Source organism: Lepisosteus oculatus, chromosome 1, assembly GCF_040954835.1.
Source record: "Lepisosteus oculatus isolate fLepOcu1 chromosome 1, fLepOcu1.hap2, whole genome shotgun sequence".
NCBI lineage: Eukaryota > Metazoa > Chordata > Actinopteri > Semionotiformes > Lepisosteidae > Lepisosteus > Lepisosteus oculatus.
The window spans coordinates 25,626,187-25,651,858 of NC_090696.1; the positions used below are offsets into that span (position 1 = coordinate 25,626,187).

At 36.8% G+C, this 25,672-nt stretch overlaps 1 protein-coding gene across 2 annotated transcripts in view; it reads right to left on the minus strand.

The window, feature by feature from the left end:
• fhip1aa (FHF complex subunit HOOK interacting protein 1Aa) overlaps positions 1-25,672 on the minus strand; it is a 58,643-nt gene that overhangs the window by 28,088 nt on the left and 4,883 nt on the right. For both annotated transcript variants that reach the window (XM_015344733.2, XM_015344732.2), the window contains one exon: positions 1,320-1,415. The gene's annotated coding sequence lies outside the window, so the exon portion shown is untranslated. The remainder of the gene's footprint in view (positions 1-1,319; positions 1,416-25,672) is intronic.

Sequence of the window (25,672 nt, forward strand, 5' to 3'; positions counted from 1 at the left end):
CTTTAGAGTACAATTTTCAGAATAATTGAAGCTTGCAAGATTGAAGATCATCAATCTATTCCATTCAGTTGAAGAGCAATAAAATTTAATTTTTCAATAGCCATCATAGCTTTATTTGCACTACGTTACTCGATTTGATTTAAATATTTGATTAATTGGGACTATTTTTTTATCTGCAGGTCTTCTGAATTTTTGCAAGTACCTCCTTGGTTCAGGTACATATTTTAAACTGACCATTATAAATAACCTTAAACATTCTAAATAAATAAATATATTTTGTATATTGTAAATTAATATGTGATATCTTAGGATGGAAGGAAAACTAGAGCTCCCTGTAGCACAAATAGACCATTGTCTCACACCCCAGCCTAAAAATGTGAGCAAGTAATAGGTTTATTCCATGCTGAAAAAAAGAAGAAAGAAAACACAACGTTTCGGCCGTGGAGCCTCCTTCAGGTGTGACACACCTTCACCTCACACCTGAAGAAGGCTCCACGGCCGAAACGTTGTGTTTTCTATCTTCTTTTTTTCAGCATGGAATAAACCTATTACTTGTTCCTTTGCAGCTTACGCATGCTGACGCAGCTACCCACCTGAACTAAAAATGTGAGCATTGCTTGAATGTGATTAAAACAGTTTAATGTTCACTTTTCCAAAAATGAAGCACTGCAACAGTTCCAACTTATCATCTGCCTAAATGATACTGGAGCATCACATAAGATCAGTCTGAAAAAAACAACGGTCCTGTTTTTAATTCGGCACTATATTTAATGGAAAAAAAAACATCAACTGAGGTGGCCTCTATGCTGTCTGAAATTTTCTACTAATGCCACATGCATACTATGTGTGTTTACAGATTTCTGTGATGGGATCTTAACCTACAGCAAAACACTGCACATCAAATATCCTGTCTATGGAACTGTTCTATACAATCTGCTTATGTCAATACTTGGTCAAGTACTCTAATGAAGTCATAGGTATGTAGCCTAAAATAGCAAAAAAAAAGAAGGTACAGTAATTAGTAGAAATGCATGTAGCTGAAGTTGAAGATTCCAGCAACCTGTCAGTAAGATTGCTCTCTCTCACGTGACTGAAATGCTCCAGCAACTGTGCAGTCTCCATGCCAAATGTCTGAAAAGCAAACTTCTCAAATTCCAGACAGTGAAAAGAAAAATACAGTGCTCGGCAGAAAGGCAGATATTTTTACATACTGCACTCACATCTGTTTTAACTTTAAGTACAGCTTACAGTTCAAAGAGCCTTTGAAACTTGCATGGAGATTGTCTATGACCATGGTTCTGGGAAATTAAAATTCTTACCTCTCCTGGATCATAGCTGCGCCTTCACCCCAGAATATGTTTTCTTTATCAGTCAAAGATCCTTATTATGAAATCCACCTTTATAAACAGAAAGTCCTGTGTGAAAAAATGTGAAAACAAAAGTCATCCGGAAGTTTAAGCTAATTTATTACACAGAAATGTGTCCCTTCTTTTTCAGACATGGATGAATAAAGGCCTTGCATTCACAAATGGTGACAAGAAAGCTCTTTAAGGAAGTGAGTCAACAGTGCGGAATAAGAAATTCCAAATCTTAAGAGACTCAGTTTACTCAGTTAGGGGGATCAGCTCTCACCTCACATGACATTTTTACATTCTAGCCCAGACTGTCCAATCTTGTCCAGTGTTGAAGGGCTGTTGTGTCTGTGGATTTTCATTCCAGCTCATTTCTTAACAAACTAACGCAGCTGTTTACTGGCATCTGCACCAATTTAACAGCTTCTCCCAGTTCTTCAGATGCTGTTGCTTTCAGGAGACCTTGAAAACCTGCAGATGTAACCAGCCCTCTAGGACCAGATTTGGACACCCCTGCTCTAGCCAGTTTGTAACTTTAGCTCTCACCAGGGACTTAATCTGGTGATTGCACATTTCAACACTGACTGGTGGGAAATGGCTCAAGCTTCGTGTGCGTGAACATTCCACTAACTTCGAAAAATCTTGCCAAAACCAGAACATCACTGTCCAATCCAATTATCAAAATTGTGACTAAATCATTCCAATTGATATTTTGCTTTGTTGATTTGTTAGTATTAGTAATGAAATCATGCTGATCAATTCATACAGTGTAGATGCAAACTGAACATATCTTTATTTATAGTTTTGTATAGCTTGCATTTAAAGATATGAAATGCTATCACTCACATTAAAAACAAAATGCTCATGTCATTCTCATTCATTTGCTGCAATTCTTTGAAAAGGATTTGAGGTTTTAACCTTCCACCTTGTTACTTTGCTCAGTACTATGACGGTTGTTTCTCTTTGTAATGCTACCTGCATAGCTATATGATTCTTTTGGAAACCTTGGTCCTCTTTCACCTGCACTTGCAAAATGGTTTCTCTGATATAGATGTCAGTTTGCTCATTTTTGCTCCATCATACAACGGGCACAAGTAGGTGTGATCTTCCCTCTAAAGATCTGAGCAAGAGAGAGTCTTGATGCAGAGCGTAAGACAAAAATAAGTCTCAATAAGAAAATAACCACTAAAATACAGACAAGAAGCATGTTGAGTACTATCCTTTTAGACCTACTCAGAGTAAGACAGAACATCAATGCTTATCTAAAGCAGAGACCGATATTGGATTTCCATAAAACCACCTATTGCACAAAATAAGAAAGATGCAGTCAAGGCTATACACATTACCTTTCACCTTTGATGTCCATGAGTGTTCACAACTAGCCTTCCTCATAAACACTAATAGGGATAGCTTCATGCAAAGCCCATCTCAAGCCTGAGCCTCATTTCCTTCTGTCCCTCTCCTCAACTGCCATGATACAGCTGGGTTCTCACTCAGTATCAGATTCAAACAGAGACTCTCTCACCCACGTCTAGAACTTTAAACATTGCTTTAGTCTTTAAACAGAGTTTCAAATACAACACTTAAAAATCCTCCATGATACTGGCTGATGATATTGGGTACACATTTTCTGGCCACCAGGTTAGCGAAATGACTTGAATCTGTACCCCCTGTTCTTTTCCAGCTTTTTGCTTTCTAATTGGACAGAGATAGATACTACTGTATTAGATGGATCAACTCATTTACAATTCCTTTCTTACCACCATTTACAATTCCTGAGAGAAATTGTATGAAAATGTATGAAAAAGATGAACACAAAAGTTTAAGAAAAAAAATATAAATCATATATTCATAATATATATTTTTAAAAAACAAAAACCGTAGATGAAATGTCTTCGATGCAACATGCCAGATGTCGCTCTTGTTGTAATTTGAGTTTGCCCTTCTCTTCCTCTGCTGTTTAATTGCCACAACCCCCTAGAAGTACCCCAGCCCACGCTGACGTCCCATCTGCTTTTTGCTCCCCTAAATAACGTCTGCTCCACAGGCCCACTGTGCAGTGAGCTGTGAAAGATACAGTACACTCACACAAGAAATCAAGACAATAGCATGCTGAGACTGACAGCTCTAACCTCTGTCTTTGACATGAACTGACAAAAATGTAAAACCATACCAAGAAATCTGAAGGAACAAAGTTCTCTGCATTACCTGCATTACCTACTGCAAACAGTTTTCAGTTTTTGATTATTCTTTGTAGTTTTTGGCGATATATCATTTATTTTCCCCATTGGTTTGAGAATCCAAGTTTTGATTAAAAATGTTCCCTTAAAAATGTGTGTGCCTCATTTGAAATGGGAGAGGATGAATACTGAAGTTGCAGTTGTGGCAACTTTGCCTGTATTATAATGTTTAAATCGTTAAATCATTTATATTTTGTGTCTATTTCCATAACATTATTATTGAAGTGTGTTCCTGTGCACTTAATAAAGACACAATGCAATGACTGCCGAGACAACTGAAATGAATCACTTTGGTTTAGCACTCTTCTCAAGCTAAGTGGACAAGATTGACTCATTATCACCACACCTTTTCAAGGAAGACTAGAAAATAAAAACTGATGTTACAAAACTACCTGGCCGCTTTCAACTGATGCAGACTGCCTCAATGCATATCTTGAATGTAAACATTAAAATAGCAGGATGAAAAACTAAGATCTCAGGGGGGCCCAAGAGACAGAGAATCAGATCTTTTGGAACGAGAAAAGATGCTCTAGTTCCTAAAAATAGAGCTCTCATTCAGAGGAAGTAGGACATTAGCACTGTGAAGACCACCTCTCTAGAGATCCATAGTGCAAGGGCATCTCATAATACATTAGCTTTTCTTTTCCCTAGAAAGCCTGATAATGTAAATGCCAATGGCCTCATTTTTGTCTTTTCTTCCCCAATAAATGAGTGCTACTGCACAGCTGGTAGAAAATGTCCCAGACAACCAGGAAGCAGGAAACTCAATACACTAGGGAGAAATGGTTTGCTTAAAAGAGTTTTGGAATGTATCTGTAGTAATCTGAGACAAAACAAATTCTGTGGAAGCAAAGTGCTGCCTTCATGATAGTGTGATAGTTAAACTTCAAATCAGAGCAGGTCTAGATCAAAACTGATTCAAATTTTAAAAACATATACTGTTTACAACATTTCTGTTTATTTTTTCTCATACCATTTGTTTGACTAACTCATTAATCGACGTGTGATTACGTTACTACTGTAATTTGCTTTCTTGTTTCTATATTTCACATCCAGACAGTGCTCAATTTGACCTGAGCAAATAAGTTGATGCCATTACCTCCCTATTCTGATTACATAAGAGAATATACGTTTGTATATTCTGTGAGTAATATGGAAAAAAGAAGAAAAACCAAATTGTTTTCTGAAGGGAAACAACACGAATATACTATCAATAACAAGCAATTTACTCCAGCCTGCTGGTGACAGAAGAGCAGCCTAATCAATCAATAGCACACATATTTTCCAAAGTTCAGAAACAACCACTTCGACCTCCTCAGGAGAGATAACACTAAGCCAGGTATCAAGAAAGAACATCTTTTGTTGATAGTATCTGTCAGACAGCAACAACAGGATCTGTCAATAAATGCTTTACAGCATAATCCTCATGATACTCAGAAAAATAAGATGTGGAAACATTCTGTTGTACAACCCCCAACCAAAACAATTTGAGCTGTAATTTATTATATAGTACATGGTGATGCAAATATTTAATATCACTGTCATTCAGACTGTCATTTAATTTTTGTTGATGTTATGAGCTCATGTTTTTTTCAGATAAGGAAGTTTACCTTCAATAGATAATGTGCTCATTGGAAAATTTAGAAACAGTTTTGCAGATTTCATAGAAAATAAAATCCCTATAAAATAAAGATTACAAAATATTTTTTCCAAAAACAGTTTGAAAGTATTCCACCATTATAATGGATGCGTTGTGTGTTTTAAGCATGTTAAGTCTCTCACAAAAAGCTACTGGCAATGTGGCAATGTAAAGACTAACTTTACAACAACAGCTCTTCTAAGACATAATGTAAGAAAACGGGGAAAAAGGAAGAAACAATCTTTACAACAAACTTATGATGAAACCAACCAACAGGAAGGTTGTAAAACAACAATAACATATGCTACCCCTTAATGAATCCTAAAGGTTCCTTCACAGCCACTGTTCTGTTATTGACTTGTGCAATGAGCTCTATAAAAAGCAGCAAAACTACTTCTAGTATCTCAATTGAATTCATTCTCCAACAAGAGGAGGACAGCCTGAAGGTGCATTTGTCCAACAGTCATTCAAAGGATGTGTTATTTGCTACAATTATATTGAGACAAAAAAAAATGTGAGTTTCTGGTTTTGTGCCATCCCAAGTAAATTTAAACTACTTAATTTGAAACAATCTAGCTCTTGTGCTAAGGCTGCTTTTCTCCTCTGCAGAAGTAAATCAATGCTGTCTGGCATGTTACCAGAAAAGTAATAAATGTAACACATAAGCATAATATTTCTGCAGTCCATCAACTAAAACCCCATCTGCAATCTGGAACTTTTATGACTCTGCGACAAAGGGCTTTCACATCTTAACCTAATTTTTAGTGACATACAAAGAACTGGCAGTGACCTGTGCAGAACTTTAGAAGAATCATCAACTCAGTCTTAACTGTCAGATTTCAGAAGAACACCATTTTAACCAGAGAGAATAACACTATGACAAATGGAGATAATAATATGTAGACTATAATGCTTTATTATTTTCTGCTCACATACAATTCTGTGCTCATATAACTCAAGAACACAGTGCTGAATTTAAAGAATCCCCTGACTTAAGAGGAACTATCTGAAGATTTTAAAACTTGAAGTCAATGTATTTATCTTTTATTTATTCGGATAAAACAATAAAAGCTGCCTTCCAGCTCAGATCCAGTTTAGTGGATATGAAACTGTGAAGCTTGAAAAAAGGCAACTGAAATGAACTACTATCCCAATTATCACAGCAATTCTATGATCTATTCTAATGGCTGATTAGTGACAAAAGAAAAAGCACAGCACAACATTTAAATATCTTTAAAAGACTTGCCAACTAGAACTATAATGTTTTTAATTTTTCAACAGGATTTAATTTTGTATAAAATCTCAATACCAACCTATTCAGAGAATTTCCAGTATGATACTTGAAATGTATACTTGTTATTCATTCTTAAAGAGGTCTGAAATGTTGTATTATGTTGAAAAAAGCAAGCAAGTCTGTATAAAGCCATTTGCAAAATCAAATGAAAAACTATACATCTCCTCGCTACAGTGTTGAGCAGTTGAAGGTAGCAGCTGCCTACTTCCCCTAAGAACATTTTTCCAACCACAGTCTATTTTGTCACACAGACAAGTATATAGAAGCACAATGTCTTCCAGATACACTTTTAATACAGTGGAATGTACTTTAATATGAATTAACTGTATGGATCAGACAGAATTGTTTGACTTTCTGGAAATACCAGTATTGTTGCTATGTAATTTAATATAGCTTCAATCATTCTTTGCGTCCTCAACTTTTCAAAACAATATTATAGGTGTGTCCATGGTGTATCACCTCCTGAGTAATGACAGCTGATTGTTATTACTGCAAAGACACAAAGGTGAAAAAATAACACTTAGAAGGTAAAACTAGTTAAACAACATACAGAGCAGCCATGCCTTATTTCTTGCCTAAGAACACAATGTACAGTATATGAACACATTCTGCAGTTGGAAAATGAGTAAGGAGACACCCAGAGTCATCCCAGTCCTTTGGAACTCTTGGGCTAGCCTTGAGCTTCACGTGAACAGGCAAGGCAAACACAGCACACAACGCCAACCACACCTAATCTCACTTGCACAGTATACAGTAGCAGAAAAGTTCGCTAGGGAAGAGGAATCAGACTTTTAGAGAAAGTCAAAGACAAGAGTAAAAACATAACATACTATGCCAGATACCCAATTTTAAGTATTCCATTTATTTCTGAGGTGTAAAGAGACAGAAAAACCTTTACAACAAAGCAACCGGCGCTGATGGCTGTTATCAACAGCTTTGTCTTTTTTCACTATCATGATATCATAGCATTAGGAAAACAGAATTCTTTACTTACTTCAATTTAAGTGTTTTGAAGTCAGTGTGTCCTGTATTCTAAGATCAGTTCAGGACAATATTTAAAATAGTTATTTAGGTATTTCAATAATTTACATTTAAAAATAAAACCATCAGGTTTTTCATTTAATCTAAAAACGAAGTCAATCCTAGTTAAAGTATTAATAATATCCTCATAATGTCTACATTACAATGTCCAAACATTCCTGTTGAACAATAACAGTTTGTGAAGAAATACACCTAGTGAGCTTTGTTAAAGTATCAAGAATACTTTGGTTTTCTAAAAAAGATATTCAAATAGTAGTCCTCCTTAATTTAATCATGTTTTAGAGTGTTTGATACTTCCAGTATTTTCTAACGGCAGTGCTACAACATAGTTCATTCATGCTGTTTCACATTTCATTAGCTTCCTAAAGACTTCTGCACTAATGCAGTAATTTTTGCATCTACTGTATTAGACAGCAGCTGAATGTCTGACAGCATTCCACCAGTACTTTTAAAGAACTGCTGTGAGATGTTTAGGATACCTCATCACTGAAGTGCAGACTGTATTCCATTAGCTGACGATGGTGGTGTAATTTATTTTTCCAATTTGCATGTTTATTAAATATTTAAGTGAAGGTTGAAAAGCTAACTTTATGATTGGAAGCACTATTCAATCAGTCTCAACTTGGTGGTGTGAATCGATAATACTATAATAAGATAAGGGAAGATGAGACCATTATCTTATTTTTAGAGACAAAGTACATTTTAAAATCACACATATAGATAAATGATCTAAAATTTACCAGTCTAAACAGATTAGTCTTTCTTGTCTCTTAGGAAGACTTATATTTAATGTACTTATGTAAATTATTATTAATTTCACTTATTTGCAAGTTGTTTAGGCAGAGAATGTTTGACAAATGTTTGCTTCACCACACACTTTCTAACTGTTGTATCCAATTCAAGGTTGTTCAGGGTCGCAGGGGACCCAAAGCCCATCCTGGCAAGCATCATGCGCAAGGCAGGGTACACCCTGGACAGTACGCCAGTCCACTGCAAGACACACACAGACACAAACAGCCACTCAAGCACACACTCACACCAGCACAAATTATCCTACCAGCATGCCTTTGGACTGTGGGAGGAAACCCACGCCAACATTGGGGGAACATACAAACTCCACGCAGAGGGCAGGAATCGAACCCAGGGTGCCAACTGTGTCCGGCGGTAATGCTAACTACTGCGCCACTATGCCACAAAGTTTGCCTCACATTTCATTCAAATTTCAGCACTGCAATTCCGGTCTACCCAGTATTACCTGTTTTTATAAGATATTATTAATATAATCACATCGGCTGCGAAGAGGTAATAAGGTCTTTGTATGGAAACTGTTTGCTAGGCTCAATGATCTCAAGCCTGTACAATGTCCATGGTAACAGGGGACTGCAGAGACAAGCTCCTGAAATATTTACAGGTTGCGTGAGCCTGAGCACATTGCGGTTATTTCTAGTCTTCAGTACACTGAAGTTTGCAAAGGAAAATACCGAGAGCTCGCATTTTAGGGCAAAATGTTTCAAATATGAATGTGATGTTTGTTGTGCTACCTATTCCATCCTTGAGAAAATAAATTAAAATCCATAATTTATAGTATATCAAATTTAATTATAAAAAGTAAAATATGAAATATGATAATACTGTAGCTTTTTTGTGCAGTTCCCTACATCATACCCTACAAACCCTACATCATAACGATACATCATAATTGTAGAAAAAAGATTGCTATTCATAGGAAACTTATACTTTATACTTATATACTTTACAAGCTTTTCCCAGCATTAGGTCTAATTACTATGTCAAAATATAATTACGATTCAGCTTTTTCAAGGTTTTTTTAAATTTCACTAAAAATTAACCTTTTCCTCACTTCAAGAATCCTAAATGCCAGCTGCTAAGGCAGTGCACACAACGATTACCAAAGATACATTAGTATTCAGATTAAATATAAAAATACTAGTAAAAAGCAAAAAGTAAGTTATATATTATTACTTATGAATTTTATTACAGCAAATATACAATAAGGTAAAGCAAAACAGATGGCTATAAAGTAAAGTAATTACTATAATATACCAAGTATAGTATAATAGTATATCAACTATAATATCTACAAATACTATATTTCTGTTTTCAGAACATCAACATTGGTTAACAGTATGAACTGTATTATTATTTCAATATTACTACAATCGCAATAGCTTACTTAGCAATAATTTAATTGTTGAGCAATTGCTTCTACCGAACACAAATTTAAATCAGTATTTGTCAGTATACTCATAAAATCAGGTTGGTTTCATGTAAAAGACATTTGATGTAACAGAGTCTCTCTCACATTAAAGAAAAGTGATTTCAGATTTCAGTCAGATTTACCATATAAATCTAGAAATATATATTTCTTTTACCTCTTGTCAGATTCAACAAATAATACAACATACTTGAAACCTGATGCCAAAGATTGGGAAACAACAGACACTAAGACATTGAGTTTCTCTGTTTTACACAGTGAGTTTTGATGAACTTACTTATGCCTATGGCCTATTTAAATGGTAGGATTATTACACTTTTTAGAAAACGGGAATGTAACTACTCTGTCACTGAATATAAACGCTCCCTTTCATTAATGAAATGTTTAAACGAGCTAAAACTAAAACAGTCAATGTATTTCTTTATGAGTTCTTCCCCTACACCATATTTCAAGCTTTTATAGAACATTTTATAGAAAAAGCTGCCGCCAGAGTAAGAAAGGGAGTCTGACTGACAAGGAGACAGTGCGTCAGCCTTGTGCTCGACAGCGGCATGAGTCTGCAGCCCCTCCAGCTCCTGGGCCCCAGGTCCGCTCCATGCCTCCCGCACAGCGACGCTGGGCCTGCGAAGACACGCGCGCCGCTGCAGCTGCTCGGGCGGAAGACTCCACAGTCCTGCAGACGAGCCCACTTGTTTCATGGAAACCACAACGCCCCGAGGAGGCCAGGAAAAAGCAAACGTGGCAAACAAGACTGACACATCACCCTCCTCACCTAAGAAACGGTGTTCAGTCCTGCACTGTTCCGGTTTGTAAAGCTGTGTTCTCGCATCACCATATCGAAGTATTCACAAGTAACAGACCTTGGAAAACTGCTATTGTACAGCACTGAGAAGCAATTGTTTTCTATTTTCTATTAGGGTCTCAGTTCATTAGACTATAAGAAAGGTAACAAAACAAGAGGAAACCATTCATCCCTTCTAGCTCATTTGGTAATTAGCAGTTAATTGATCCAGGGATCCAATCCAGTTGTTTCTTGAATGATGCCAAAGTATCGAATTCAACAACATGGCTGGGTACCTTAGTCCACACTCCCACAGCCTCGTGTTAACATATCTTTTCTAAACCTCTATTTTGCAGCAGTAACTACACAGCTGTCACTACTTTATTATTCTTATTTTTTTCATCTGGCAGTTTTATCCAGAGCTATTTACATCTGAATCAATTTATACAAAAGGGTATTTTTGAATGGAAACAGTCAAAGTGTAATACCTTTTTCTGAGGGGAACCACCTAGGACTTGAACCTACTGTACAACCTTCCACGCTTCTCAACCTTAAAATTGTTCTACAAACAACACTAGAGAACAAAAGAAATGAAAGTTACAATTTTTGTTAATGACCATTTACATTCATCTACACAGTACTTCTTGACTCTAACTTAAAAAAGGTGAGATATGGAGAATTTACACATACCGTATATATGCAGTGTCTTGAAAAAGTATTCAGCCCCCAACACATTTTTCACATTTTGTTGCCGGTGATTGTGAAGTTGAATTACACTGAGGTAGGATTTTTTTGGCACTGATCTAGAAAGTATTGAGTACCATGTAAATACAAAATAAATGTTCCAAAAACTTTCCACAGTTTATTATAAATGAAAAATAGAAATGAACAGAAATGATGGAATCTAAAAAGTGTTCATACCCCTTGTAATTGCAAACTCAAATTTGCACAGGTGCTATACATTACCTCAAAAGTCACAATTTGTTGATTGACTCCACTTGTGTAAGAAATTAGTGTACCATCTGTAATCAGTTCTTTTAGAAATATAAATAAATATAAATAAATAAATAAATAAATACCCCTACAGTATGGTAGAAACTATAAAAAACAAAAACTCCAAATGAGGATCAAAGAGCATTCCAAACAAGTCAGATATATGAATATAGAGAGGCACAAATCTGAGAAAGGGTACGAGACCAATGCCAAGACATTGAACATCCCTCGGAGCTCAGTGCAGTCCATTGTACAGAAATGGAAGAAGTATGAAACTACACCCATCCTCCCTAGATCAGGCCCCCACACTAAACATAGTTGCTGGACAAGAAGGGCACTTATCAGAGAAGCTACTGCAAGGCCAACTGTGACTGTAAACGAGCTACAGAAGTCAGTCCAAGGCATTCCGCAAAACGGGTCATTATGTGAGGGTTGCAAGGAAGAAACCCTGGCTAAAAAAAAAAGAGTTTGCAAAACGGCATCTAGAAAAACTGCAGAGATGTGGCAGAAAGTCTTGTGGTCTGACGAGACTAAAGTGGAGCACTTGTATGGCACAAATCAAACACTGCACACCAGCCAGGTAACATAATTTCCACCGTGAAGTACAGCTGTGGTAGCATCATGCTATGGGGATGCTTTTCAGAAGCAGAGACTGGCCATCTTGTCAGGACTGATGGGAAGATGAATGGTGCACATTACAGACAAATGCCTCTCCCAGAAAGCTCAACCTGGGGAGGAAGTTTGTCTTTCAATGGGACTATGGTCCAAAGCACACTGCAAGAGCAACACTGGAGTGGCTTACAATGAAAAAAATAAATGTTCTTTACTGGCCCAGTTTAGAGTCCTGACCTTAATCCGTTTGAAAATCTGTGGCAAGACCTCAAACGTGCTATCCATCGCCGCTCCCCAACTAACCTGACCCAGGCTGAGCCATTTTGCAAGGAGGAAAGGACAAATATTGCTTCAACTAGGTGAACAAAAAGACTACTAACTGTAATAGCTGCCAGGTAATATTGACCAAGGTGGGTGAATACTTAATAAAGTATGAGATTGTAGTTCTTTTTTATTTGTAATTAACTTATTATTATCTTTCTTTGGGTTGACTCTGTAAAGATGAATGCATGACTCACAAATAAAAATTCCCATTCTAAAAAAATAATATCGCAATTGAAAGAAACTTTCGAAATAATAATTCAAGGCCGTGAGATTATTAAGTGTGAAAAAAAGGGATGGGGGCTGAATACGTTTTGAAGACACTGATTATATATATGTATATAATACAGGTTGCAGTAACTAGTTGCCATTTCCAGAGTTTGCACTTTAAAACTGTGGCCTGTTTCTGGTGGCAGAAATTAGTAATGAAGCTCTGAGAGGAGAAGGAACTGCAGCAGACAGGATAATCCACTCTATTTGCATAAGCAAATACAGAGACCAAAGAATTTTTAGTTATGTGAGCTATTTCCGCACTAAAAAGAAGACAAACATCCCCATCCATCCATTTTCTAACTGCTTCATCCAATCTAGGGTCGCAGAGGAGTCAGTCCCTCACAGGGCACATAGACATGCACACACTCACACCTAGGGTCAATTTTCCCAGAAGCCAATTTGATCACCAGTATGTCTTTGTGCTGTGGGAGGAAACCAAAGCACACAGAGGAAACCCATGTGAACACATGAGGACATACAAACTCCACGCGGATAGAATCTGAGGTCCAGAATTGAACCTAGGGCCCCAATGCCAACCACTGCAACACTGTCCCTCCCTCAACATTCCCAATGGGATCAAAATCCATTTCATAAGAACCAAAGCACAGTGCATTTATCATCCTTATGTTCTTAAGATGAAGCTGCTTCTTCACACAGTAGTTCAGATGAAACATTGCTCTGTTTCATAAGTATTATTCTGAATTATAAACAACTGCATTTGATTGGTCAAACTGGGCAAGTCCCATGAAAACAATCCAACTGGGAATTGAAAGGCATAAGAAAAACTCCTTCTGATACTTGTGAGAGTTATTAGGTTCTTAAAGCATAGAAAAAATATGCACAGCAATACAGGATTAAATACTTAAATCATTTAAGAAAAGGATTAACATATCTGAAATGATCAAAAGTTATGTAACCATCGGAATAAAATCTAAAAGACTTTTGAGAAGTACAATAATAGCAACTAAAGAAGGAAGTAACAGACGTTTCAAACATTAGAAAATGAAACTGCTCTATTTCATACGTATTATTCTGAAACGTTAAAGTGTATAATTAATTCACTAGATTTTTATCTACAGTTCTTCTCCCCTCATTTCAATTTAGCAAATATTTATTAAATATTTCTTGTAGGTCACTTCTGCTTAATATTCCAAGTGCTCATCCTGGATCAAGACTGGGAGAGCACAAGCTCTCTCCCTATATATACCCTATATCAGGGATTAAAAAAAACTGAGATCCTAGAAATGCAGTTCCAAGGGATGGCATTTATCAGTCTCTGTGCATGCTTACTTGCATTTGTTTGACCACACATTGCTTGCAAGTGAAAATTCTAGTTTGTTGTGCTGTCCTTGGTTTGCCTAGTTACTACTTTATTTGCATAAATGTAGCCTTTATAAGCAGTAGCTCATACTTCACTCCGCTTAGTTGATTGCAATTAAAATAAGAGGGCAAATTCCTTGCCTTTCTCAGTTAGCAAGGCTCTTAGTTTCATACTTAGCATTTTTTTCTTTATATTTCCTGTTTCCTATTGCTCGGATAGCAAATACAAAAGCAGTATGATCATTCTTAGTAATACCTAAATATATTCAGAATATCTCTGCCATCTTTTATGAGCATTGTATAACATTCAGCCTCCAGAACCCACAAGTTTTTTCTAAAGTACTTATTTAGTTGTTAGGTCACACATATTGTAATCAACTGTATGAACATAAAGATTTGCATTTCATTGTAATATTTTTTGCTTAAGTATATGGATACTTGAGAATGTATAAAAAAGTTAAAACATGTTTGACTGCACAATCTTAAATTCATGAGCCTTTCTTTCTATTGAAAAGGGTTAAACCCCTCTGCAGAAAATATTAACAATTGAAAAATAAAAAATAATATGCTTACATTTGTATTACAGATTTTTTCTTGGAAAAAATTGCAAAGGGAACTGTTTTTTTATAAAGGTCAAACGAATGTAGTCTTAAGGAAAGCGTTCTTTGTTCACAAGTGTGTGGTTGTGAAAATCAGTGAAGAAAAGAACAGCCTTTTCAGGTAAACCGTGTAAACTGTTCATGGAAAATTCAAATGTGAACACATGCAAACCAACTAAAGCCATCTTATTTCGATGTGGAAAATATATATCCTATGTGATATTCACAATGGTCTATTCACTTATTGTCTTCTGTTAAAAACATCCTTGTATCTGATGCTGATCTACAGAGCTCCATGCTTTATTTCATAGTGCTTCGTTTCACTTTTAAAAGATAAGACTGAATTCATTTTTGCAAGAGATGCAAAGTTATGAAAATCACACTGGTGACAGGCTTTGAGAATATGCTTCTGACAAAGCTACATGATCAGTTTCCCTATAGTTTAAAGTATATTAGTTACAAGTATAAGAGGAAAAAATCACAGGAAAAATTAAAAGGATTTGTGTAACTTTTTATTATATTCTTCTATTTTCTTAAATTACCCAGCAAGAGAATTACAAATAGGTTTTAGTTTTAATGACTGAACTTCTGTCGATGTACAGGAAAGAACGACTGAAGTTTTGGTGTCTCTAATACTTGTTTTAGCAGTCACTGTCAAGAACTTGTTTTTCATCATGCATTAGAGGAAGCAAATAAATTGATTAACTGGGATATTGAAAATGCTCTAAAGCAAAATTACAGAGGAATATACTCATACTATGTCTTAACCCTGTTGCAATTGAAAGAAACTTGTCAATTTTCAATCTGCCTTGCTATCAGATTGGCTGTAGATTACTAGCAAAGTGCAATTATATATATCTTAAAATTAAAAGAGGAAACAAAACTGGAAATGTCAGAGGAATTTGCCTCTTCCTGTTCACAGCATGCACTGAACAGAGCATCAAGCCTACAAAATCATCCCCCTCATTCCTAAATACAGGATTAAATATAAATCTGGAGTCAGGAAGGCTCTAGGAATGTCAGTGGTCCCTTTTTCATTTGCTGAAAATCTGATTTCCTTTAGATTTATGATGATCATTTTTTCAGTATTAAGCGGATTGCATTTTATTGTAATTCAGGTTATAGATGGTCAGGCATTAAATGGTGAAAAAAATTGATTTTACTTTAATTTAAAAATCACATAAATTAACTAATCACTTTGGAAGTTTAACCTGTGAAACAATTAGACCGAATCATGTTTTAAAGTTGGTCCATCATTTCTTCCTGCTGAGTGTTAAAGGTCTCTGAGCCATACAGTTTGAAATTACTCTATACCTGTCTCTAAGGAAGTAGATTTTAAATTTTAAACACGGTGGCCTGGTGGTGCAGTGGATAGCATTGCTGCCTTGCAGAGCTGGGACCCTGTGTTCATATCCACATGGAGTTTATATGTTCTCTCTGCGTTCGTGTGGGTTTCCTGCGTGTCCTCCAGTTTTCTTCCATGATCTTGTTAGGTTAACTGGCTTCTAGAAAAACTTGTCCTAAGTGGGAGTGTGTCTGACCTGCGACGGATTGGACTCTCATCCAAGGTGAACCCTGCTTTGAGCCCATTGTTTTCTGAGATCATCTCTGGTTCCCCTGTGACCCTGAATCGGTAGAAGCAGTTGGAGATTGGATGGATATTTTACATATTACAATTTACCAAAGTCACAGCCATGACGTGATCACACATTGCTAAGCTTACAAAGTCAGAAAGCCCCGTGAAACACTTGGGGGCAGGCCTAGTTCTTTCAAACAGGATGTGAAAGTAGAAAGAAAGTACATGATGTGTTAGTTAATAGATCAAGCACAGGAGTTCCTGTAATTACACTTACAAGGATTAGTATTCTGCAAAGAATCTAATTATTGCATAGAGCACAAAAAAGACTGATTTCTAACCAAGACTACTTTATTGTTGATCAATGTACAGTATATGTACAACTCAAAGAAAATGTCTACAGCTAGATTCCAAAGAGGAATATCAACTCCATACGGATCATACGAATAAAAGTGCTCTTCTTGACAACAGCTGCACAATAAAACTTCTGAGCCTATTTTTCTAAAATGCTCCTAAAAAGAAGATATTTCAAGGGAAAAAAAAACAATGTTTAAAAACAGTGTGCATTGTTTTTACCACAAACAGATTAAATATCTTTTCCAGTAAAAATGCTATTTATGTGGTCACAGATCTGAAAAAACGGAAATTGCAGCTTGAAGAACAGCACACGATGCAGCTTGATTGACAGGATACTGCTACTTCCCTCCTACAGTAAATGTACTTTGTGCACTCAAAAGGCAGGTGAAGAAAGTGTGATTACTGCTGATGTGCCTTAAATGGAAGAGAAGCTTAGATTCCAAGAGATCAATCATCTCTTTTCATTTGATGGCTAAAAGTATTCAGTTAGGTTCTAAATGCAAAACAGCAAAGATCCATTTTCCAAATCTGTATGTGAAGAATTTTATTATTACAAAATGTGATCCCAAACCTATAAACACATTTAGGTGACACGACAGATGATATAAATTCCTATTTCAATGTTTAAAAATATTACACAAGGTCAATTCCTATAATTTAATCTACATATATACTTATATATATATTTTATATTGTACATATAGTTCCAAAAATACTTCTCTCATGAGTACAAATAAATAAAATTGAAGGATCAAATGTGCATATTTCCATCACATGGGAATAATCATACGTGATGATGAATACCAACAAGCACCAGGAGGACAGGGTCAGAACAGCCTTCACGATTATAAAAATGACATCAGTTCACCTTTTCCGGGTATTTGTGGTGACATTTGTGGCTATACTGGATGGGGGTCATCTCTGGATTTCAGGCTAGCCGCCCCACACGTGTCAGTCTCTCTACTGCCTGTGCATGCCATCTGTCTCTGCAATGGACCTTAATGCCAGGGTCTAAGCCAAGCTAGAGGATTTCTCTCGCCCCTCCCACTTCCACCCCCCCATCAGAAAAGGATCAGCATTCAGCCGGACTGGGTTTCAGACTCATGTACAGTATCGCACAGTTCCAACAGAAGTCGCACTCCCTTACCATTACGTACAACCATTATACAAAAACATAATTTGCTTTTGTGTCTCGAACTCCCTAATACACTCTTGCTATGGTAACATGAATCTGTAGTGGGCAGCTCCATAACAGCGCTCAATTTGAGAATAATTTCCATGATGATTTTAATACATGTAAAACCCTCAGACTTCTTCAGAAATGATGAAACAATACTGTTACGTCAGTGTTTTAAGTTGATTTGTCGGTCTTGGGCTGTTTTGTGTCATATTGATTTAACTGCAGCGGAAACCTTCAGCCTGAGATCTCTTAATTTTTTTTAACTTTCATCAATAACTCTAACTCTTCTAATTTTTTTTTTAAAAATACTTTGTTTTAAATTTTTATAGGTTATAAAGTCCATCCTGCTAAATGCACAGCACCAAGCCAGCATGATGGGTTTGTGTCTGCTCCTTGCTGTTTCAGTGTTTTGTCAACGCCAAATTATCTGTTCATCTCAGCCACTCAACTGAATACAACAATATTCATCACTTCCATTATTTAAAACAATTTCTCAAATATACCAGAAGAAACAAGAGTGAATAATCAGAAGAGGTGATTAGCTGCATTGACTCTTAAATATTGCTCTGAAAAGCAACAAAAGGAGAGTTAAACAGCTAATCAATTTGATTCACTTCTGTTTGCTGCACTACTATGAACAGCATTCAGCACCTGCGTCTCTTGTTGTCAGCTAGAATCATGCATGGTGTTAGTTTCCTGTGTGTGCAGTCAATGTATAATAGTGTACAAAGAAAACAAATATGCAAAACATCTTTTAAGAGGCTAAATGACAGGATATAAAAATTAAAAAATGCACAATATTTTTTACAGTTTTACAAATGTGATTGTTGTGATACCGATTTTCTTCTATTTTTTTGAAGAGGTGGAGAAAAAAATGAGAAATTCCCCATGTCATCTTTAAAGTGTATCTTGCACATCCCTACTGCAACTCGACTACATTCTTGCCACTGAAAACAGCTGAGTTCAGCACATTAAGCTTAATGATCAGAGGAGGCACTAGGATCAGCTGCATTAACAGGGAATTACATTTTAAAGAATACAGCTGTTCATACGAAATGTTGTTCTGTGTGAGGTGACGGTTGAGAAAATTAACATTTTTCCAAGTAAATGGTTTTGTTGCAGCTGTTTTTGTTTTAAACAGGAGCTATTGCTGTTCCATCACGTAGCAGTGGAAAGCAATACACACCAAGTACATAAAGCGGATTTCACAGAATCATCTGGGAAAAAGATAATTTCGGCATACATTTCTAAAAACACTGAAATACATTATCTGGGATATTTACAGTAGTGCTGGTGTCACGCCCTCTGCAGGCAGAGGGCGCTCCTTCTCTGTCCTGTCCCTAGTTTCCGGTCTGCTGTCCTTCCTGTCCCTCTCTTCCTTGGGCTATATATTTCTGGGTCTTGCACTCTGTCCTCGCTCAGCATTGAGGTTCGGATGTCCTGAGACCCGCCTAGCACCAGGGCGCCCCACGTCCGCTCCCTGAGGGCATAGGTTTCTATACGGCATTCCTGAACTTGCATTATGAGCCCGGGCCTTTTTCCCGTCTCGCCGCTACGCATATGGGTCTTTTTCTGCTCTCCTGCTCCCCACGGTTAGTCCCTTTGGACATCCGTGACAGCTGGGTGTTTAACACATTCCTCATTCAAACAAAAGGGTGGTGATTAAAGCCTGAAACTCACACCTACATGGAAAGTTGTGGGTTCCAATCTTGGGTGGAGCACTGCTGTAAAATACTTTAGTCTAATTGTTCCAGTAAAATGCCATGCATAGCAGGAACACCTTATCAGGGACAAAAACCCAGACAAACCCTAAGAAAAAAAGCAACCACCATAGCCTGGCCATCGGAACTGGCCAGCATAAAAAAATTGTTTACTGTCAGAGAGGAGTTGTGACTCTGAGCTGTATACACTTATTTTATTTTTATTTTAATCTATCTGAAAAATGCCTTATTTATGAGTACAACAGCAGTGCCCTAACAGGGAACTGAAACCCCACGTTTGCAGTTAGAAGGCCAGGGCCCTACCCATTATACCTAGCCAAAACTGGGGCACCAACATTTGTCCAGCAACAGTCCAAGACGGATAAATGTTACTGCCCCAGTTTTCACTTGCTGAGCTATGATCCCCCAGCTGTGCTGCCCAGTTACAGTACTCCGACTGAGGAGAATATTGGCATAAGAATTCATTTTTACAGAGACACTTTATACTTCTGAAAGGAGTGAGCACACACACACCAGTTATTCATATTCTTTTTTTGGAAAATGGAAACTGCAGTAAATCGTAACGGTCATGATGAAAATTATTAATAGTTTAAAGGAAATAGGCCTTTTTTCACTGTTACAAATTCTTTAATTACATTGTGTTGAATGTGTCTAACGCAGGCAGTATTTCAAATACTTTTCAAATGGAAAAAGTGAAAAAAACATATACAAATCATGTACAACTACTTTCTCTCAATCTGAAAACAAATAACAATGACTGTACCTACTTTGCCGTTAGACCTATAAAAACTATGAGACTATTAGACCTTTTAAGAATTTAAGAATTTATGCCAGTCATGTTGGAATCCTATTGAAAATCCTACCTCACAAGACCAAACCTATAATTAATGCCACTGTTCAAGCAAATCTAAGATATGAGACTTAATAGGAAGTATGATATGCGAAGTAATATATTTTTTATTCATTAGAATAAAATGGAATGAATAGTACAGCTCTTTAACAAGACAAACTGAGCAGTTATACGTCACCTTTTGGATTTTAAAAGACTGAACCTCCACTTTTAAATGTCAAAAAATGGAAGGGAAAATCACAAAAACAGCTTAATTCAATTCTCAAGGCTGCATGAGGTGTTTGCTTTGCTTATAATAAATCTGTTATGCATCTATGCTGTGTAAGCCATGACAGAATGAGATTTTAGCTTCTAAATATGACACAGAAGTGCCTGCAGCACTCTGAGACCTCACAAATTTATGCAAACGTACTTCTTCTCCCATGCAACAGCACGCAAAAGCACAGAGGATTATGTTAACAATCTCTTAATATCTCTCACAACTGTTTTTTGCTCTATAGCTGCTTTGTGCTCAGTGACCCCCAGGTCAGCCAGGCTGAGTTTAATTCCAAGCACGGGACACTGAAGAGTAGAGAGTTCTGAATGGGAAACCAGTAGATACGTTGACAACCAGCAAATCTACCACTGAAATCACCATTAAAATGAACTTGTGAGTACAGGCCCTTTTCATATACTACAGTCCTCATGCTTGTATTGACAGCTTCATTCTCCAGTTGTTGTCGCTATGTTCTGTCATTTGCTTGGTTTTAAAAAGCAAACATTGGGGAAACAGTGTGAAAGAGCATCCTACACTGAATCCCTTCTGATCATTAGCCAGTGTCAGAATGCTGTGACCTCTGCTCTGGCACGTTTTATTTTTAATCGTGTGCTAAACTTGGGCCTCGCCCTTTTTTGAGGTAATCAAAACTACCTTCTCCCACATCTAAAAATGTATTTACAATGAAATGAAAATCTTTTTTGTTGCAAATTCATTGACATTTTACAGAACAGATGTGTCACAGATGCTGACTAATCATTGATTAGCTGACAGTAATTAATCACATACAGTAAATAATATGTTGGCATATATAACAAGGAATATTAAACACACCATGAATCTGAGGAAGTTCACTTTCAAGAATAAGGACTTTGGTGAAAACACCAAGAAATTCACATCAGCCACATTTGGAGGAAGCATTTAAAGCTAATAACCCTAGAAGATTCTGGGACAGTATGAAGAGAATGACAGGAATGTCCTCAATCAGGAAACCTGATTTTAGTGACTGCTAATTAACTTCAGTTTTCCAATTAACTAAATTAGCTTTTTTACCAGGTATGACAAATAACTGCATGGTATAGCAATCTTCCTGTGCAACAGAAACCCAAGATGTCCAAACTCTTAAGGACGCGTTCTAAGATAGTGGGCAGCCACTTGAGAGAACTTTCAAAATGCCTCTATTAAGAGTATGTTGACACTAGCTGTTAGCATCTCCACTGATCCTTCACATGTTCTGCATAAGGAACACCAACTGATGCCTTCAAACAGAAGCTTCAGAGTCTCTCAATGCAAACATAACAAAATGAGGAATTATTTTATTACATATTCAATCAAATTACTCAATAAATGAGTTCACAATAAATGCAATTAGTGGTTACATGCAAAAGTGAAAGTGTATTGGTCAATTATAGGGGCTTGAGGTGACTAAGTGGAGGACCTACAGGTTCTGGAAAGTTGTGTGGATTCCTGTAGGAATGTGATTTTTAATGTAATGTTTATTTGTAATGTTTGTATGTTTTGAAAGTCTCTATGTGAGTAAAACATAGCTGCTTGGTGATAAATGATTATTGTATTATTATATTGTACCATAATTTGCATTTAGCATTAACAGAGTCCTGTGAAAGATACAGGCATAGTAGCATGTGTGCAATTAATACAAACTGTGTATATGTGATGCATGCCTTTCACAGATGGAATTATCTGTTCCAACAAAAGATTGTAAAATGCTGTCTTGTTGGACTCTGACCAACTCCTCTAAGCATGCACTTGTTCACGGGTTACTGATCCCAAGATTCCATGTTATCCAACCTCATCTCACAAATGTTCAAAGGGATTGGAAGCGTAGGACATCCACAACATAACTGTAACAACCTCATCTTATGAAAGTCATGATTACAAGAGTAGCGTGAGGACATGCATTGTCTTTGTGGTATGATGTCATGTCAGGATGAACTTACAGGAAGGGCAGCAAGTGAGGTCAGATTGCCATTAATCACTAGAAGTGGAGTTCTGTAACAACTAAACACTCCTAGCCAGACAGTCACACTTAGTTCTCCCTATAGATCTTGGTAAGATTTTGTGACTGGTAATCTCTCAGATGGGACCTAGTCATTGTCACAAGAGCAGCAAGAGGATGCAGCTTGTCCTGCTTGGCTATCATTACGTCAGGATGAGCCTATTAATCACTTTAATTCCCAGTCTTGGTGAGGTGTCATGACTTATTATCTCTCAGAGGAATATAATTGAACCGCAATTTGTTTATCAACTGTATTTGCTTATTGGATGGTGCTTGAATTTAATGTCTTGTGATCTCAGAAACTGGCTATGAACAACCCAGACATCAAGCGACACAGTCAAGCCTTCAGCACACCAAGGACATGAATGCAATGTTCTCTTCATAAATGGAACATATTGGTTCCTGTGGTTTTTGTTTCTTCCTTTCTCTCTCAGTAGTGTTTCACGGTCACTTGAATTAATCACAGCCTGTTTTGAATAATATTTAAAAAACCCATATGCTTTATTTGTCCAAACACACACACCAATTGAGTGATAATTTTATTTTCATGTTCAGTATGTGGGGAACACCTTTCTTCAGTGGGGAAACAATAAAAGGTAAAAAAAAGGTAAAATGTTAGGCCATATAGTTACAAGTGCAGCTTTCAAATCGAGAGAGACATTATGTAAAAATTGTACAATGCTCTATGAGGCCTCATTTAGACTGCTACTGTATGCACAACTTTGGTCACCATATTAAAAAAAGGAATCGCTGCTCTGGAATCAGTTCAGTGATGAACAATGAGATGTATTTCAGGACTTTAGGAATATCCTACACTGACAGAGCTGAAAGAACTGAATCATTTTAGTACTGAAGATTGTGAGGGGACCTAACATAGATATTCAATCAAATTCAATCAGTGAAAACACACCAAAGGACACAGGTGGAAACTATGTGGAAGTGCATTTAAGAATGAAAACATGAAGCATTTTTATTACCCAGAGTTGTGAGTATATGGAACAAGCTACATTGCCTTGTGGTTGAAGCAGATACTATGGCTTCCTTCAAGAAACAGCTGGATTAGAACCTTGAATCAATCAAACTAGTGACTAGCAAATGGGTTAGATGGATCAAATAGCCTTTTATTTATAAATAATAAATTAATAATGGTTAATTATGTTATTTGTTAGGCGGTCTACTAATCTGAAATACTTTAAAACTGACAACTATAAACTCAAGGAAAAGTATTTATAGTAAGTAAGCATTCAGATGAGTAATAAAGTTTATTATTGTCACTGTTCTTGTAGATGAATATCTGCTTTATGGCACCACGTGATTTCCTCTGCAAGGTTAAAACCCTTAACCACAACCATTAAAGCCAATAAGGGGAATATGACAGCTAACTATCTCTGTTCAGCACACTTATCGGCTTTACCCTAGCCCTATAAGAATTACTTGTTTTTTCTTGACAGAATGGGTGTCCTCTTATTTACTAACGCAGGACAAACAGATTTGACTACTGCTTAATTAAAAAAGCAGTACTTACAGTTTGTACACCTACTACATTAGTTATAACAGCTGTTAATAATAATCAGGCAAATTAACAATTAAAACTAATATTTATAAAACAAACATCTTCTTTACCTGCATTTAGTATTTAATGGAATTTGTCCATTTCTTTTTTTCTCTGAATAATTATTGAAAACAAGAAGCAAAGATCCTATGGCATTTTAGAGAATGGCAGTCTGCAAACAGGAGCCGTTCTATTTGTAGTAAAGGTTGGGGTTTTTCTAAACAAATATGAGGAAGGCCAACAACAGACAAATAAGGATCCTGGTTACCAGGCTCAACAAGTGCTCAACCCTTCCCTGCACAGAAAGCACTGCCAGTCAGCACTAACCATACATATAAAAAGAAGGCACACATTCCTACGAAAGGCTTCTTTCTCTGTGTACTTGCTCATACTTTCAGTGAGCAAGACTCCTTATAGGAGGATATGGTGTAGTAAAAGTACAGAACACATCGCTAAAGTCATTAACGGATTCAGCTATCTTTAAATCAGAGGCCTTAAATAGACCCTTCATTTTTACTTTGGATGCATACAGTATATTTGGTTTTTAGTAAGCTACAGTTAAATATAAGTCAAGTGTGATATCGTTTGAACGAGGCATTACATGCCTCTGGATGCCTGTGGTGAGGACTTCACTGTGATGAAGAGAGCTAATGTTTGTGAGTTATATGTAGGGCAGAGATGGGCAACATCAGCCCTGATTGTTTAATAAAGTATTCATGCAGCTGGCCCTTGTTGTCCCTTTAATTGAACTGACGGAACTATGGGGACATTATTTTTTTACACAGGGGCCTTGGATGATGGATGACTTTGTTTACTAAATACATTAAGCAAGCACCAGACTCTGGTTTTATTTGTTCATTAAAACTCCATTTAAATATGGAGCACACTAGGACGTGCACATGGAGCTCAAATAACATTCAATGGTGAAAATATGCAACAAATCTGAAAACCTGAAAGGGAGAAAACACAGTTTCACAACACTACATCTTGTGGGAAATGTGGGAAATACATAAAACCAATTTAAACTCTAGCCAGCAAAGAGATGGTTATGTGGATTAAAGTACTGCAATATGTTAAATCATTCTCATGGGGCTGAAATGGGTTTCCTTAGACCCTCCAGGCTGGCATGACCCCTGTTATAGCAAATAGAATCTAAATTCGAATCTGACTTTGCGTCACAATTACTTGGCTGGGAGACAGCTGACTGGTAGCATGTTGCACACTGATAATTTGACTTGAAAGGTCCCATGGGTGTTTTGAGTGAACTTTGAGGCTGGTTCCAAATTGAAAGAGATAAAAGTGATACTGTGAATTATCCAGACCAGAGGCTATGAGAGGGGATGATTGACTGGCTGCACGTGTAGGTTGCTATTTTCTCCTAAACAGTAACAAATTGACCATTTCCTGAAATTTACTTCTCCTCGCCTTTCCATCCACATCCTGTCTTCACAGGGATAAGCTA